The following is a 15,796-nucleotide window of genomic DNA, read 5'->3' as shown; positions in this document are numbered from 1 at the left end:
AAGTAGAACAAAGCAAATTTAGCTAACACTAAATGAAGTTCTTTGTGTAAATTCCCCTAAGTTTTAAAGAAACTGTAAATCAGAGATGAAAAATAAAAAGCAAACATAGTACCTTACAAAGAATGACAACAATATAGCAACTAGAGCTGGGCGTAGAAAGGTAATCCCATTTCACAGAGGATTATGATATTTCAGAATTTAATTTTGTTCAACTTTAGAATGGAAATCGGAAGTCCTGAAGTTCTCTGTGAAAGGGAACGGAGCTCTGGCTCCAGGGCAGTTTGCCTGGTGGGCCGCCCCAGAGCTGGGGCCCTTCAAAGCCGTGGGCTGCCAAGGAGCTGTGAACCTGGGAGCCAACTATTCAAATGTGGACCACACTGAAAAAGTTTGAGATCCCCTGCAGTAATTGATTTTGACAATATATTTTGAGGGAGAGGTATTGTCTATCTAGTGGATTGACCACAGGAATGGGAGACAGGAACTTCTGAGTTCCTGTCCTGGCTCTGATCCCAACTTCCTGAGGATTTACATAGGATAAGACAGTATTTTTACAAAATGTAGCATAGAGAGGGCAAGTCGTATTTTAAACACATTAACTGGTTGAAGTGAACATTATGCTCCCCATAGTGTGGACCTTGACCAGCTAACGTTTCTCTCATACACACTTTTATGCTAGTCCAGGCAGGCCCTTACAGGGCTTGAGCAAGTCACTTAGCTTGCCTTACTTCCCTAAAATGGAGATGATATTAATGAACCTACCTCACAGGGGCAATATGTGGGATTCGTTAGTGCTTGAAAAGTGTTCTGCAGATGGAGAGAGAGCTACCAGTATTAGATATTTACTCTAGTACAAAAACAAAATATGAAAGAGATTAAACACACAATGTAGGTATAAACTAAAGTGAAATCTTCTTAGTGATGCAGGATGGGGTAAGTACGGTGCTGCGCGGAACTTTATTGCACAGGAGAACGAGTTGTAAAGAGCAAACAATCAGCTCCTCTTTAATCTGATGAAAGATTATTTCAAACTTCAGTGGATTAGTCTATGGTTGACAGGGCTGCCTGCATCAGTGATTAAATTAAAGGATGTTGTAAAAGCTTTTTATTTGTTGGTGAAGTGTCCAATAGAAAAACCAAGAAAGGATAGAATGTCCATTTTGGATTTAAAATTTTAAAAAGCAAAGCCTAACAGTCTCCAAACTGTATTATAACCAGCTTTATTTTATTCAGTTCTGATTCTTGGTCACCAAGGTGAAGCTACCGCTAGGTGAGAATACACAAGTATTTCCCCCTCCCTCCCAAGAGATTTACATAATAGAGCAAAACTCTTAAAATTTCAGTTTCACTTTTTTAAAAAACCATACTTACAGATTATACTGAAACAGACTAATCAGTCTAATGCCACCTGCACTTGCTCATAAATCTTTTATTTTATACAAAAATTGTTTTTCTTCCAAAAAGCACGTGCTACTATCCACCTCAAATCTTTTCTTTTTTTCCTTTTAAAAAAGTAGAATAATTTGCATGCTAAATTGCTGCACATGTAGCACTGGCATATTTGCCATATAAAAATATACAATATACAGAGATCAAATTCTGCCCCTATATACTAATCAGGCAACCCCATTAACAATAATGGTTTGCCCACTGAGTAAGCCAGGGCAAAATATAACTCAAGATGTCTAACTTTCACAAATTGAAAACTACTAAAAAACTAGGAAAGAGGTCTCCACATACAGGAATAAAGAGAATAGTGTAACGGATGTGATTTAAAATAAAGGGAGTTAACAGCAACAAGAAACTACAAATAAAAATGAGCAGCACTGGATTAGTCACTAACTTTTTACTCTCGGGGATCCTGAGTTCAAATATGAAAGGTCACTGAAAAAAAGCCATGGAACTACAGCTTTGCAAACCATAACTCAGATTACACCAAACATAGTCTTTGCTCAACAGTTATTCTTAACCACACAAGTGCCCTCAAGTGCCTCCTAATGAGATTTGCCTCCTTGTGTGTTTTTATTCTTCAGAAGAAGAAAACTATTAACTTACATTTTTTCATATTTTACATTTATAATCATAATTCTGATTTAATGCCATTCAGAGGATTATCAAACTGCAGGATTAGTATTTTAAGGCTCTTTTATATCTGATGACAAGACATATTCCATTCATTTTTTTCAGTTAAACATTTCCAAAAAGGTTGTTCTAAGAGTTTATTTATTTTTGTGAACTAAAAGTCACATTTACAGAACCATCTAAAAATTTGTGTGATTAACAATCAGAGAACAGAATTGCACAGGATGCACCCTTCTAAGCAGCGAGGTAGTAATCTAAAAAGAGTTGCTGCTGAATCATTAGAGAAAGACAGTACCAGCCCAGTAGCTTCTTTGTAGGTTAGTGCAATTTGGAATTCACATATTTTACACTATAAACCTATTTTAAGAAATCACAGAGGTAAAGGAGAATGGGGGTGGGAGGAAGAGGCAGGGAGAATCTCTTTGCTCTCAATCTCTAATGAACCAAGGTAAGTGATGGTCAGCTATAACACAATACTCCCCATGAGTCATGGACACACACAGTGCACCAAATGCTGCTTGTCTGCCTCTCACAAGCACTGCCACTGATTAACTATGGCCCACATGCTGTAATCCTCAGTCAAGCAAACTCCCCTTAATTTCAATCAGAGTATCTGCCATCCTCCTTGTACAAATGCATCCCTCGATTTGTAACTGTATTTGTCATAGGTGGGTTAACTTCATTCACAGTTTGATTGAAAGAAAAGCCAAGGTTGTATTAAATGGGCTATCATCATCCTGGTTCCTACAGTTTTTGTGGGTTTAGCTACACAATACCATGCAGTTCTAACAATCCCACTCCAAACATGAAGGCCCTGAAAACAGACAAGCAGTAGCTACTGCATCAGTTAACATGGGTCATTGCTGCCAAAGGGTTTATGAATCACAAAAGGTTATTCCTGCCTCACCTGGGGGTGGGGGTGGGGAGGGAGAAAAAACTAAACTGGTCTTCAATAAATGCAAGCCATACATCTCAAGATAGGACAGAGAAAACACAAGCAAACCTGGAGGTCATGTCTTCCTGAGCAAGCGTTCTCAAATTTGTTCCTAGCACTGACAGTAATTTAACAAGAAATTGTCTAGCGAATACCTTTTCTCCCATTCATTATTGGATGAGCCATGTCTCCTCTCATTCATATCCTTGTGGCAGCTACTGCAATGGCTTACATGAAAAAGTAATTGTAGAAAAGTATTTAATGGATTCTTAGTCTTTTAATGTGATTTGGCAGCTGGAAATGAGAAAAGCCAGCACCATATGACCAGCCAGCTCTCCATGGTCCATGGCCCACAATTTGGGAACCAATGGTGTAGTGGGCCAGGATTTCCCAAGTTCTGGCCCTGGCACCTGATCTACACTACAAAGTTGGTCAACCTAAGTCGATGACTTGCATCAACCTAGTTGTGCAAGTGAGCTACGGGGCCACCTGCCTTTCTGCTACTTGATTCTTCCCTCGCCATGTAGGGGACAAGAACATTTCCATCCAGGGAATTTCTTTTGAACTATTGTGCTGGAGAGATGGACTTTGCCTTCCCTTCTCATTCTCACGCCCCCCACCCCACTCAGGGCCGGCTCCAGGCACCAGGCACCCAAGCTGGTGCTTGGGGCGGCACCTGGAGGGGGGCGGCGGCGCGGCGCTCTGGCCGCCGGGGGCGGGGGGGAGAGCCGAGCCCCAGCCGGGGCTCGCCGCCCTCCCCCCAGGGCTCCGGCCGCCCTCCCCCCCCCGGCGCCCTGCCCCCGGCGCTCTGGCCGCCGGGGGGGCGCGCGGGGGGGGGGGCGGCCGGAGGCTTTTTCGCCTGGGGCGGCGAAAAAGCCAGAGCCGGCCCTGACCCCACTTCGGCAAATGAGGTTCAGAGCTGGTCTACACTTACAGCGCTGCAGCTGCACCACTGTAGCATTTAGTGAAGATGCTGCTTATGCCAACAGGAGGGCTTCTCCTGTCGGCGTAGGTACTTCATCTCCCCGATAGGTGACAGCTATGTCAATGGGAGAAGCCTTCCTGTCAACATAGCGCTATCTACACCAGGGGTTAGGCTGGTATAACAATGTCACTCAGGGGTGCAGAAAATCCATGATGCAGTTATACTGATGTAAGTTGGTAGCGTAGACCAGAGTTCTGCTGCCCAAAACAACAGAGGTGCCAAGATCAGCACAGATCTCAGGAGAATCACAGGTGAAAGAAGCATCTGAACAGACACACAACCTTTGCTCTCCCTTCCCATGAAGCCAAGCAAAAAGCCACCAATCTAATAACCCTAAAGCAAGGTAGGGCAAAGGATCTTGCAATATAACCAGAGAGGATAAAGCTTTCCATAGCGATCATCTCACCTGTATAGAAAATTATTAACTTAATCTTTAAATTCTTTTAACTCTATGCTAGCCCACAAATAAAGACCTGATTTCTTTTCCCCCCACTGGTGTGTGAAGAGGCACAGAGGAACCAACGGGTAGGAAAACACAATTTAGACTATCATGTTCCAGTTAGTGTGTCAAAGAGGGCACAAATTCTGATCTGATGCCCCTAATAACTATATCAATATCTATGGGGTTACATAGAGAGATGAGTGGGGAGCCAGCACACACTTTGGCTCTACTTTAAAGCAGCAAATTGTTAGATCACCTAAAAATAGCATTCAAACTGAGACTTTGACAACAAAGTAAGGATGACCAGCCAGGAAAGAACACCAACAAAAACTCCAATAAAAATCAATACATATTTACGGCATAGGTAAATTAACAAGATATAAGGAAGTGTATGATCAGGCAGATGTCTCTCTCCAGCTGTGCTAGAAAGTCTGAGGCTATGGCTACACTGAGGCTTTTAGCAGCACGGCTGTGCCGCTACAGCCATGATGCTAAATGGCACACAGCGTAGCTGCTGTTTGTCAGAGAGAGCTCGCCTGCTGACAAAAATCTTCCAACCCACACAAGCAGCAGCGGCTTTGTCGGCAGGAGAGCGCTCCTGCTGACAAAGCGCTGTTCACACCGGTGCTCTTGGTTGGTAAAACTTTTGTCGTTCAGGGGGGTGTTTTTTTGTTTTTAAACACCCCTGAACGACAAAAGTTTTGCCGACTAAGTGCCAGTGTAGACAAACCCCAAGTTTCTTAATGTAGGGATAGCTCTTCCAAGCCCATTCTTATGGGAAACTTGCAGTCACTCATGCAATAAGGACCAAAGAGGTCCATCAGTGGGCCTTCTTGTCTGAGGATTACTCACACGAGTAAGGGTTTGCAAGCGCCAGCCTTTAAATATAACCAAGTAGCAAATCATTAGTATTCTACTCTTAAACAACATATCTATTTCCAAGTAATGTTCCTTTAGCTTTTAATTCAAAATGTGGAACATAAAATTCTCAGCCTAGATTACTATAAACTCGCAAAAATATGTAAAACTCAAAACTACGGGTAACTAACCATTTTGAAACATTAAAAATACTAAACAGCACAATTAAAAACAGGATCTCTCTATGGGGCACTCCTTACTGTTGCTCATCACAACATATAGTTTTAAGACAGGAATTATACTTAAAAAAAAAAAATCTGTTACAGACATGATTAGGGACAGATACTAAAATAATTCCGAATATAATTTGTTGCTTAGGTCAGAAATCTGAAATTTTCTGGTCCATTGTCATGCGCCTTTATTATACAAGTTTTCAGTGCTTTTGAACAGTGCTGGTTTTTAATGAGGATGTTGCTCCAAACAAGGAGGATAAAGCCAGCCCTGTGGAGGACCCAAATAAAGTATGACAGTTTAACAAGAAAATTAAATTTATGGTAAAAAAAAAAAATTCAAGAGTCTAAATCTCACTGAAAGCAAATCTGATCAGGGATCCTGTCTGTTTTAGTGGGTTTGTAAATGCATATTTAATAGTACTTCACAAACAATGTGAAACCAAGATATGAACTTGGGATTTAGACAACATTCCAGACATCAAACTGATTTAGCTGTACTTATGATTCCTAATCTTTTGTATTGGTAGTATTAGAATTGTTAATTGGTCCTGGTTGCAGGTCAGGGCTAACATTCAGCTGCTACCTGAAGTTAGTGAAAATCCTCAACTATAAAACCTAACAGTTACTAGTCTAAATTAAATGCTATTGAAATCAGCAGCACAATTTGACCAGTCCTATTCAGTTTTTAGGTGTCATCGGGGGAAGTTAATAAACAATCCTAGATTGGTAGGTAGGTCTATGGTATCCATCACTATAATATGAGTGCTGTGGTTCACACCTTAGTTTATACTAAGCCAGGGGAGAGGACAAGATGCTGAAGAGGAAGCTCAGGGGAACCGGTAGACATTGAACCAGTCTTCAGCACTTACTTTGCCTGAAGATTAAAAGTTCTCTATTTTGTGAAACACTCTCCATTATCAGCAAATGGGGTGGAATGTTGAAATTAAGAAACAATGCTTATTCATGAAAAACTGCTGCCTTGCCCGTCACCCAGAAAATGACATTTCTTCTTTAGGAACCAAGAAAACACATGACATTTAACACCTTCTCCCCACCCCAGTATCCTAAGTAAGGTGGCAGGAAGTGGTAGCAAACTGTCAGAGATAAAGAAAAAGTAGTTTTAATCCACTATGATTAATATGCATTGTACTGTAATGTTTGCTAGTTTTAGCATCCCTCCATTGGGCCCCAAGTAATGTGACTAATGTTAAATTCCTTTCATTTACTGAGAGTGTTTTTCTTTTGTATCTTAGTATTAAGTCTATTTTGTTTCAATAATCTGCCCAGATTCCATAGTTATTTGTTTTATTAATTCTGAGATAGGAATCTTTTATATGCTGAAATCAAAATAAAACATTAGGACTAATACTTTTGGGAGAGAATCTTGTATATAAGAGTGGTGCAAGCACTTTGTGGACCAAAGCACAGGGCTGAAGCAACTGTAACAACTGGAGTCACTACAAAGGCAGTACATTTTTTACACAGTGCATAATTAGCCCATGGAACTCCTTGACACTAGACAGCGTTGAGGCCAAGAGCTCAGTAGGATTCAGAGAAGGACTGGACGCATATAGATAAACACATCCACATTTACTGTGGATAGCAATTTAAAAAAAAATGCAAATAAAAACTAAATGTTTCAGTGTATAAACCCAACCGCTAGCCAACAGGAATTAGCAAGAAACTTTCCTGTGGGCAGATTATTCCACTACAGGGTTTCATGCACCTTCCTCTAAAGACAGATGCTGGCCACTGTCAAAGACAGGATACTAGACAAGATGGACCAATAGTCAGAACTGGTATGAATTTCTGTGTTCCGTTTGTGTACCTCAACTTCATGTTTTAAGCAAGGCGTGGGGTAATAGCCTTAGGACAGTGTGTTATATTAGCAGATATTACAGTTCAATAATAGGCTAGGGCACTTGCATAATAACTCCTAATTCCAAAAACATTTTTGTATACTGCATGTTTATTGAAAAGGCAACATGGTGAGGCTGATTATAGAGGATCTACCAGGTGCTGAGCAGGTTCAGTTCCTACTGAAATCAGCTGGAACTGAGGGTGCAGCACAAGATTTTAATATAATCAACACAGTAAACCACAGCAGCTAGCTATATGCATTTGAAGGATTGAACAAATGCAGCTTTGCTATCCACTTGGAATAAATAGGTTCAAATTATGAAAGACTAGCAGGCACTATTGCTCATGACCTGACTGGCAGAAATCCCCATAGTCAAGATGACAATTATTGTTGGACTGATAAAATCACCCTCCCACTGTTCCCCTTTCTCAATGGCCAGAACACTGGTGACATCCCGAGCGGAGTTTCACATCATATGTAATTACAGCGGCTCCAAGAAGAAAATTGCAATGGTAAGGAGAGGGGAAGCTATGTTTTCTTTCCTGCAACTGTTGCTCTCTTCTCTCAGCTACATGATCCATCTCAGCATGGGTCTTCTCCATTACAAAGCAGGGTCAGGAAGTTAAAGGGAAAATTAAAAACAAAGTTCATTGAAGGGTTTAAATAAATTAGATACTTACTGGAATTTTCAGCACTCACCAAAAGTACTCTTGCCCCTCAGCTGAAGAGGTGGCTTCCAATGGGCAATAATGCTTGGAGCCACATAGCCAACCATTTTATGCACACACTACCTCCTCCCTCAACTCAGAGGGCAATTGTTTTCCACTGTATGTCGTAGCTCCAGTCAAATACATGTAAGGTACAAACATATAGGTGAAACAGATCTAGATCCCCTTATTTTACTAGAAAATGGACTTCAGCCAGCATAGAGAGCTACTGTCCAATCCTCCCAAATCAAATCATTCCTCTAGGCTGCTACATTAAGAAGATGCTCATATTCTGAATTCTGACTGGCTACATATGGAGCTGTAAAACGTGTAGGCAGATTTCATTTTGCAAATGTTAATCAACCTAATTTTCTCCATGACCCTATAGAGGACAACTATACAGTTGAAAATAAAAGATTGTAGGTGGGAATATGTATCCTACTTCCCTGTTTGTCTGCAGAAGTCACAGTGCAATAATGTATTAAAATCACTGTTCTACTATCTAAGATCAGCTACCATGTATGCAAGTTCCCTGTTTCCCCTTCACAGCCAATATTTTATAACTAGTCTAACTTGAGACTGAACCTGCAAAGCCTTACTTGCACCAACAGTCCTTATTCATATGATTAGCCACATTGACTCATTGGCAGCCAATTACCTTGGGTCCAATCCTGAGAAGTACTGAGCCTTCAACTCTCATTCAAGTTAGTGGCACATTTGGCACTCAGGACTATGTAAGATCACGCCACTCGTACATCTGCCTGTAAAGTGCCATGAAGATCTACAGTGCAGGAAAAATAATCAGTATTACAAGAAACTGGGTCAAACCTAGGGCCTCAGCTACTTGATAGCTTTCATCCGATCTAATACATCCCACTGGTTTTCTTCCCCTACCCCCAGTAGAAATACTATGTAATTAAAAGCAGTGCTGAGAAAGCATTAGTTATTTTATGTCTTGATTTGCCTGGCAATAAGTTAACAGCAAAAGCCACCAGATGGACTCCAAAGGGCAATATAAAATAATTGTCTTAGATCTACATCCTGCCTTGTTCAATTACCCTATGTATATTATGCAGGTCATTCAGACTTTGATACATATTGCCATGCATGCTATCTACCATAAAATGTTCTAATGTAGAGCTCATAAAAATTACTCTAGTTGGTAGATATGCTGTTAAAGCTATCTACTCATACATCTCTATGCACCAGGGGTGTGGTTGTTTCTATAAGACTATTAATTGCTGAGCCAAACTGGGGGTGGGGTGGGGGGATGTGCACAGGTGGCAGCAACAGTTGCCTTGCAGCACCAGATAACACAGCAGCACTGACCAAAATCTGAGGATGTCATCCATTATTGTCATGTCTCTTTAACAAAGTCCCATTTCCAACAAAACAAAAAGGGAAGTGAATAACTCTCCCTCTCCCTCCCCCCCCCCCCCCTTTTTTTTTTTTTTTTTTTTAGGGGGAAGGGAGACTGCTCATGGAATACAGTAACTTTCACCTCATATCCGTCCATCACAAGTCAATAGTGATGAAAGGTGTAGTGTAGGTGATGGAACAGCCATCCTAAATATAATAACTACGTTTCCATACAGTTCTTAGTAGATAGTGTCCATGTCACAAAAGTGACCACAACTGACATCAGTCCTTCATCGCAGCCTCAACAGCATGAGATGCGAATGGACCATGCAGACTGAACTACCTACTCATTGTTAAAAGTGGTCTTGCTAGGTCACCAATAGGCATTTTGCCTAGAAGGTGTGGAAAGAAAGGTTGCAGTGCCACTACCCGTGTTTATCCACAGAATGGGTACCAGAGAACTTGAAAGGGCTGTCAAATCACACACAGTATATTCACTAATTATAATCACTATGGAATCTAGTCACAAGAAGAAGTAAAAAAGAAGTACCAGGGACAGAATAAAAGCCAAGGTCACTGGCCAGAAGTAAAGTAAAGTAGCATTCAAGATACAGGGGTTTACTCACTGTTAACATTCCTACAGTTAAGCGTCTGTTGGCATTTCCATTACAAGCCCAGATCCGGTTCCAGAGTTGTATAACTTAGCCCTTTTAAAAAAAAAAAAAAGTCTGCCCCAGGCTGAAAGTTGGCATATAATGTCTCAGAGGAGCACAGATTTTTAGGGGTTGTTGTTTTGTTTCTTAAGTATTAATTTAGCTCTGCACATTTTAAAGTCATAGGATGGCAGAAATAACAGAAGTTCTTACAGTTAAATACTGTTTCTGCTCTTATAAATGTGGCATTTTAAAAATAGTACAGGGGTCGGCAACGTTTGCCACGCGGCTCGCCACGGTAAGCACCCTGGCGGGCCGGGACAGTTTATTTACCTGCTGATGCGGCAGGTTCGGCCGATTGCGGCCCCCACTGGCCGCGGTTCACCGTCCCGGACCAATGGGGGCAGCGGGAAGCCACGACCAGCACATCCCTCGCCTGTGCCGCTTCCCGCCGCCCCCATTGGCCTAGGACGGCGAACCGCGGCCAGTGGGGGCCGCGATCGGCCGAACCTGCCGCGTCAGCAGGTAAATAAACTGGCCCGGCCCGCCAGGGTGCTTACCCTGGCGAGCCGCGTGCCAAACGTTGCCGACCCCTGAAATAGTATTTTCAGGCAATTAATGTATATGGCCCCGATGCAAAGAATTGCTGTGCATGGTACATTAGTGTGCTTATAACATCCTATGAGTCACTAAGCACCTTGCAGAACTAGGCCTATTGTCACCAAAAAGCAATGAGCTATAAATGACAATTATTTTGCACGCAGAGCTAGTCCTTTTCCTCTAAGTATCTTTCTTGTGATGCTTTGGAAATTACGCATATAATAGCTGCACTGTTTTAATATATATTCACAAAATATAGTATAATGGTACTGCAGGGACAGTTAGGGTATTTGTTCAGGATGTCTATTAAAGACACAATGAAACCTTTATTAATAAACATTTTATTCAATTCACAGCTACCGAAGGATTAATATTCAATCATAGGACTATTTCCCTTTCATCCCCATTTTTTTTTTAAATATTTCAATCCTAGCCATGAAGTCATAAAGTTAAAAAAAAAAAAAAAAAAGTGAAAAGGACACCCAAAGAGCTATGGAAATTCAGTGCAAGAACTGCAAAGCTCTTTACAAAGATTAGCTTATCAGGTCTAACAACCCAGCTATGAAGACAGCAAGAGATACATAAGGATCATTACATCCACCACTGAAATGCATTTACCCCTGAGGTGGAACACAAGCAACACTATGCAACAGGGTTGGGACAGAAAGTGAAGAACACCAGTCAATTGAAATTGCAGGGGGACATTAAGGAGGCAAAATGGAATTACCTGACCTGGAATGTGGCCAGGCCACTGTGGGCTAGAAGTGCTCCACTTAAAATAAAGTTCGTATGGTGGCAGTGGTGTGGGTTTTTTGTTTTGTTTTTAAAAGGACTCAATTGTCTGGACTTTGGCTTTAGATCACAGCCAGAGGATGAATTCTTCAATCTTTAAATCACAGAGATAGGTGTTGGTGTTCAGAGGGGTTTCTAAAGAGTGGACAATCATATATATTATATACTGCAAATCCTAGGCAGAAAAGGGTGAAAAAGGAATAAACCCAAACCCAGCTTACAACTTTCATACTATCTGGTTTCAGTATTACATATGAAATATTCTTTTATCAAACTAGCACCATTCCAAGGATGTAAGTATCTTTTCCCCCAAAGCATAATTCTTTCATATGGCCGCCAAAACATGGACTTTTTAATTCCCCAACATTAATTCCCATTTCTGAATCATAACAGAACAAAAACTACATTTTGCATTACATTATTAATTTCACACCATGAGTTCATTTCAGATCATAAATGATAGGCTACATTTATGAAAGTTATAGTACTTTGGATGCAAGGGGCTAGAAGTACAATTTCAAAGCACTTCGCAAACATGAATCAGATCTCAACAATTCTGCCAAGACGGTGTGAAACATAATTTAAACTAAGGAAACTTGCCCCAACTCTGGAGACAGGCCTAAAATAGATCCCAGTTATCTTGATTCCTAGTCCTCTGTAGCCACATTTTAACGGGGTCACCAGGGCTCACTTAGACTTACTGGGGCCCAGGGACAAAGCCAAGCCTGAGGGCTTCAGTCCTGGGCAGCAGGGCTAAGGTTACAGGCCCCCTGCCTGGGGCTGAAGCCCTTGGGCTTTGGCCCCTCGACCTGGGGCAGTGGGGCTTTGGCTTTCCGTTCCCCCTCCCCCACCCTGGGTGGCAGGACTTGGGCAGGCTCAGGCTTCAGTCCCCCTTCCTAGGGTCCTGTAATAATTTTTGTTGTCAGAAGGAGCAATTAATTTTGAGAACCTCTGATCTATACCACCCTTCTAGGCTTTAAGGGAAAAATGCCAATGTTTGTTATATTTTATTATCTGTCCTTCAGAGTCACCTCTTCTCATCTAAAACACTGACTCAGAGAGTAGTATATTGGCCTGTACTTTTCGCAGCAAAACAATATTTTAAAAGAATTAAGGTGCAATAGAGAGAAAGAATGGTCTTGCAGTTAACATATAGGGATGGGAGTTGGGAGATCCAGGAGGGGAAGAAATTGAGGCTTAAATTGCCCTCTTTTCCCAATCTTATTCTCCTACCTCCTCCAAGGTATTAATGACAAACTCAAACCAGACCTCTAGATCTGATCTGACTACCACCAAACTTGCAGCAAGTTTAGATTTCAACTCTGCAGGTTAGGGACCATCTCTGCAAACTACATGCAAGACTGGCACTATTCATCACTTCACAAGAAATTATTCAACCATCCAGCCCCATTTTGTTCCCAAATAATTTTCTGCTGTATTTCAGACTTTTCAGTATCTTCTGGTTGTGAGAAGACTGAATATGGTCCAGCAATAGTCCATTTAAGACATTTTTCAAAACCAACCTCTGACTTCGGGTATCTCAAGTTTTGAGCACCCAACTTGGGACACTTGGACTTCATTTTCAGGGTGCTGACCACAAGCAACTCCAATTAAAGTAAATGAGAGTGCACATGCTAAGTAACTGTTAAAAGGCGGCCACAAAGCATCAGATTAGACATCCAATATAAGCAGACACTTCTGGAAAATTCAGGTGTTATCCTCTAACAGCCTCACTCTACAGCACCAAACTGAAGAGGAAGAAGACACTCCTTAATTATTTTGCTAAACAATTAGACATGTAAATATGGTACTATGAAAATGATCTGATACAATCTGTCACACCATGCCAGGCATACTTTGATTTTGTCAGAAAATTTTTGCTGCATTAGAATGCTCAGAATTTATTGGAACTCAATGCTAATATAAAGTAGCTCTGTGTCAGAGACTGCAATATGGCTTTGGCTCTTCTGGGAGAACTTAAACATAACCTCCAGTAATTACTTTCACCTGCCAGACAACAATAAATTTTTTTGCCAGTTTGATTTTATTGTTAAATATTAAAGAAACTAAAATGTTTTTTGCATATGTACATTACCATCTAACATACAGCATAGGAAAAAAATGAGCATTATGCACTTATAATTAGCATTTAATATTGTGATGTTTATGTTGAAAAGCAAAAAAAAAAATCTTTAATAAAAAAAATGTTTGCAGAGAAGGGAAAGTTTCTTCCATCTCTCGGGTGACTGACAGCCCATCCTGACAATCACTCTCTTTCCTCGCTCCTGGCTGTCCAAGAGCTTCATCTCATCACGTACTTACAGTATGCAAGATGTTGCCCCATTTGCTTTCAACTCTATTCTAAGAACCAAGGATTTAGAAAAAGAGGCATATAAGGACATGGAAAGTTGCTAACTCCTGTTTTAATCAAATATATGGAGAGAGGGGAGGGTAAAAAAGCCTGTGGTTGTTTCTCTAGCAGCTTTGATTTAAGGATCACAAGCAGATAAAGTTAAGTCTCACAACATTCCAAGTATTATTATTGCCATGAGCAAGCTAAGGCATAGAAAGATTAAGAAACTTGGGCTCCTCTGACCTTCAAATGTTCCCGTTCTTAATCTAACCACTATGCCACAGTCTTAAACTGGAATGGGATCTTAACCAATACAATCAAAAAAAAAGTTTCCTAATTTTATTGGTAAGAGCTTCACTTTAAACCAGCATTGTTTTGGGTTGTCAGAATATCTAATTATAGAGATAAACCCTCTGCTTTAAACCTATTGACTGTGCTAAGTTAATGGTAGAGGCTTCCATGAAAACAAGGGGATACGTTCAGTGGGACTTCAGAACTTTCCTGAATCAGGGTCTTTATTATATAAACACTTGAAAGTTTTCATGTTTACCTCTCTATCTGAAAACTGAAATAGTTAATTCTGTTCTACAGTCATGTGGTGGAAAGTCAATCCTATTGCTCTCAATAAGCAAGCTACTATAGTCAACAAACACAGCATCACTTAAATAAATTTGATATTTCTTTACTACCCAATAAAAACTAATATAATGTAGAAAGGAAGGAGGAAAACAGGTACAATACAGTGACCAAACAGGTAGCTTAACAAGTCTAAAATGCAGGTTTGTTTGAAGCAGATGGATGCTACAAAACCAGACTCAAATTCCAAGAGAGTTAACTAATCATTTCATCCTACTGAGGTAGTTAGTACTAGGTGATTTATTAAATGTGGGATTTTTCTACTAAGGATTTAAAAACCAGTGTTAAAAGTATTCTCTCTCATTGCAGAGATTATTGCACTCTCCACTCCAGAGATGCCTACATCTCAATGGTGCCAGGTTTAGGTACATATAAATGCTACAGGATGAAAGGTGCTTATTAATGTAATTTCCTGTCTGCATACACACAAAGTAATACAGAGAGTGTGTTAAACTGAAGTGATCAAATCAAATGACTGTTTTCAGGGGGCATAAGTGAAAGTTTAAGCAAAAGAAACCACAGGTTTAATATGCAGCTGAAAATTTTAAATCTGAAAAGGCCAGATAGATTAAGGCCAATGATTAGTGCCATATAAATATCAGAGGAGCTAAATTTACAGCTGTCATTTCTCTGTCAGAACATTGTCATTTTGCATTCTATATCCAAGTGGTGGCAACATGAATAAGGTCAGCTGAACATACAGAGTTGCAAATCTGGGATCGCCAAACACTACTAAGAGTTATACAAGATCAAGGTTTAGACTTTCATAGGAAGAATCTCTCACTACCTACGGGGTAGAGCCAACCCTGCCCTCTTACTTCCTTCATCTGCCCTCTGAATTACAAAGCCTAACCCTCCTGACCTGCAGTATATTCAGCTCCTTCCTAACATTTTCCATAAAATCCTTCTGTATTTCCATCCTTTAGTCTTGTCTTTCCTGCTGAATACGCAAAGTAGAAATCATTCCCTCCTAGAACAGTGTAGACATACAAGGGGGTCACTGAACTAAGTTATTTTTATTGTACCTCTCTACTCCTACATTATTCTATTCACCTCTCTCATCAATATACTGTCCTGCCTGAAGCACCATGTGATGCTCTACAGCTTTTAAGAAGAAAAATATTTTGGATCATACCATCTTCTGCTCAAGGATATCAGAGTGCTTGAGAGGCATCCATTAATTAAGCTTCAGAGTAGCAGCCGTGTTAGTCTGTATCCGCAAAAAGAACAGGAGTACTTGTGGCACCTTAGAGACTAACAAATTTATTAGAGCATAAGCTTTCGTGGGCTACAGCCCACGAAAG

At 40.6% G+C, this 15,796-nt stretch overlaps 1 protein-coding gene across 2 annotated transcripts in view; it reads right to left on the bottom strand.

Annotated features, from left to right (window-relative positions):
- TEX2 (testis expressed 2) overlaps positions 1-15,796 on the bottom strand; it is a 114,234-nt gene that overhangs the window by 87,389 nt on the left and 11,049 nt on the right. The window lies entirely within an intron of this gene.

This window comes from Terrapene carolina, unplaced genomic scaffold (assembly GCF_002925995.2).
Source record: "Terrapene carolina triunguis isolate 2854851 unplaced genomic scaffold, T_m_triunguis-2.0 Scaffold192, whole genome shotgun sequence".
Classification (NCBI taxonomy): domain Eukaryota; kingdom Metazoa; phylum Chordata; order Testudines; family Emydidae; genus Terrapene; species Terrapene triunguis.
The sequence above is the reverse complement of the archived record's forward strand: the minus strand, read 5'-3'. Positions and strand labels throughout refer to the sequence as shown.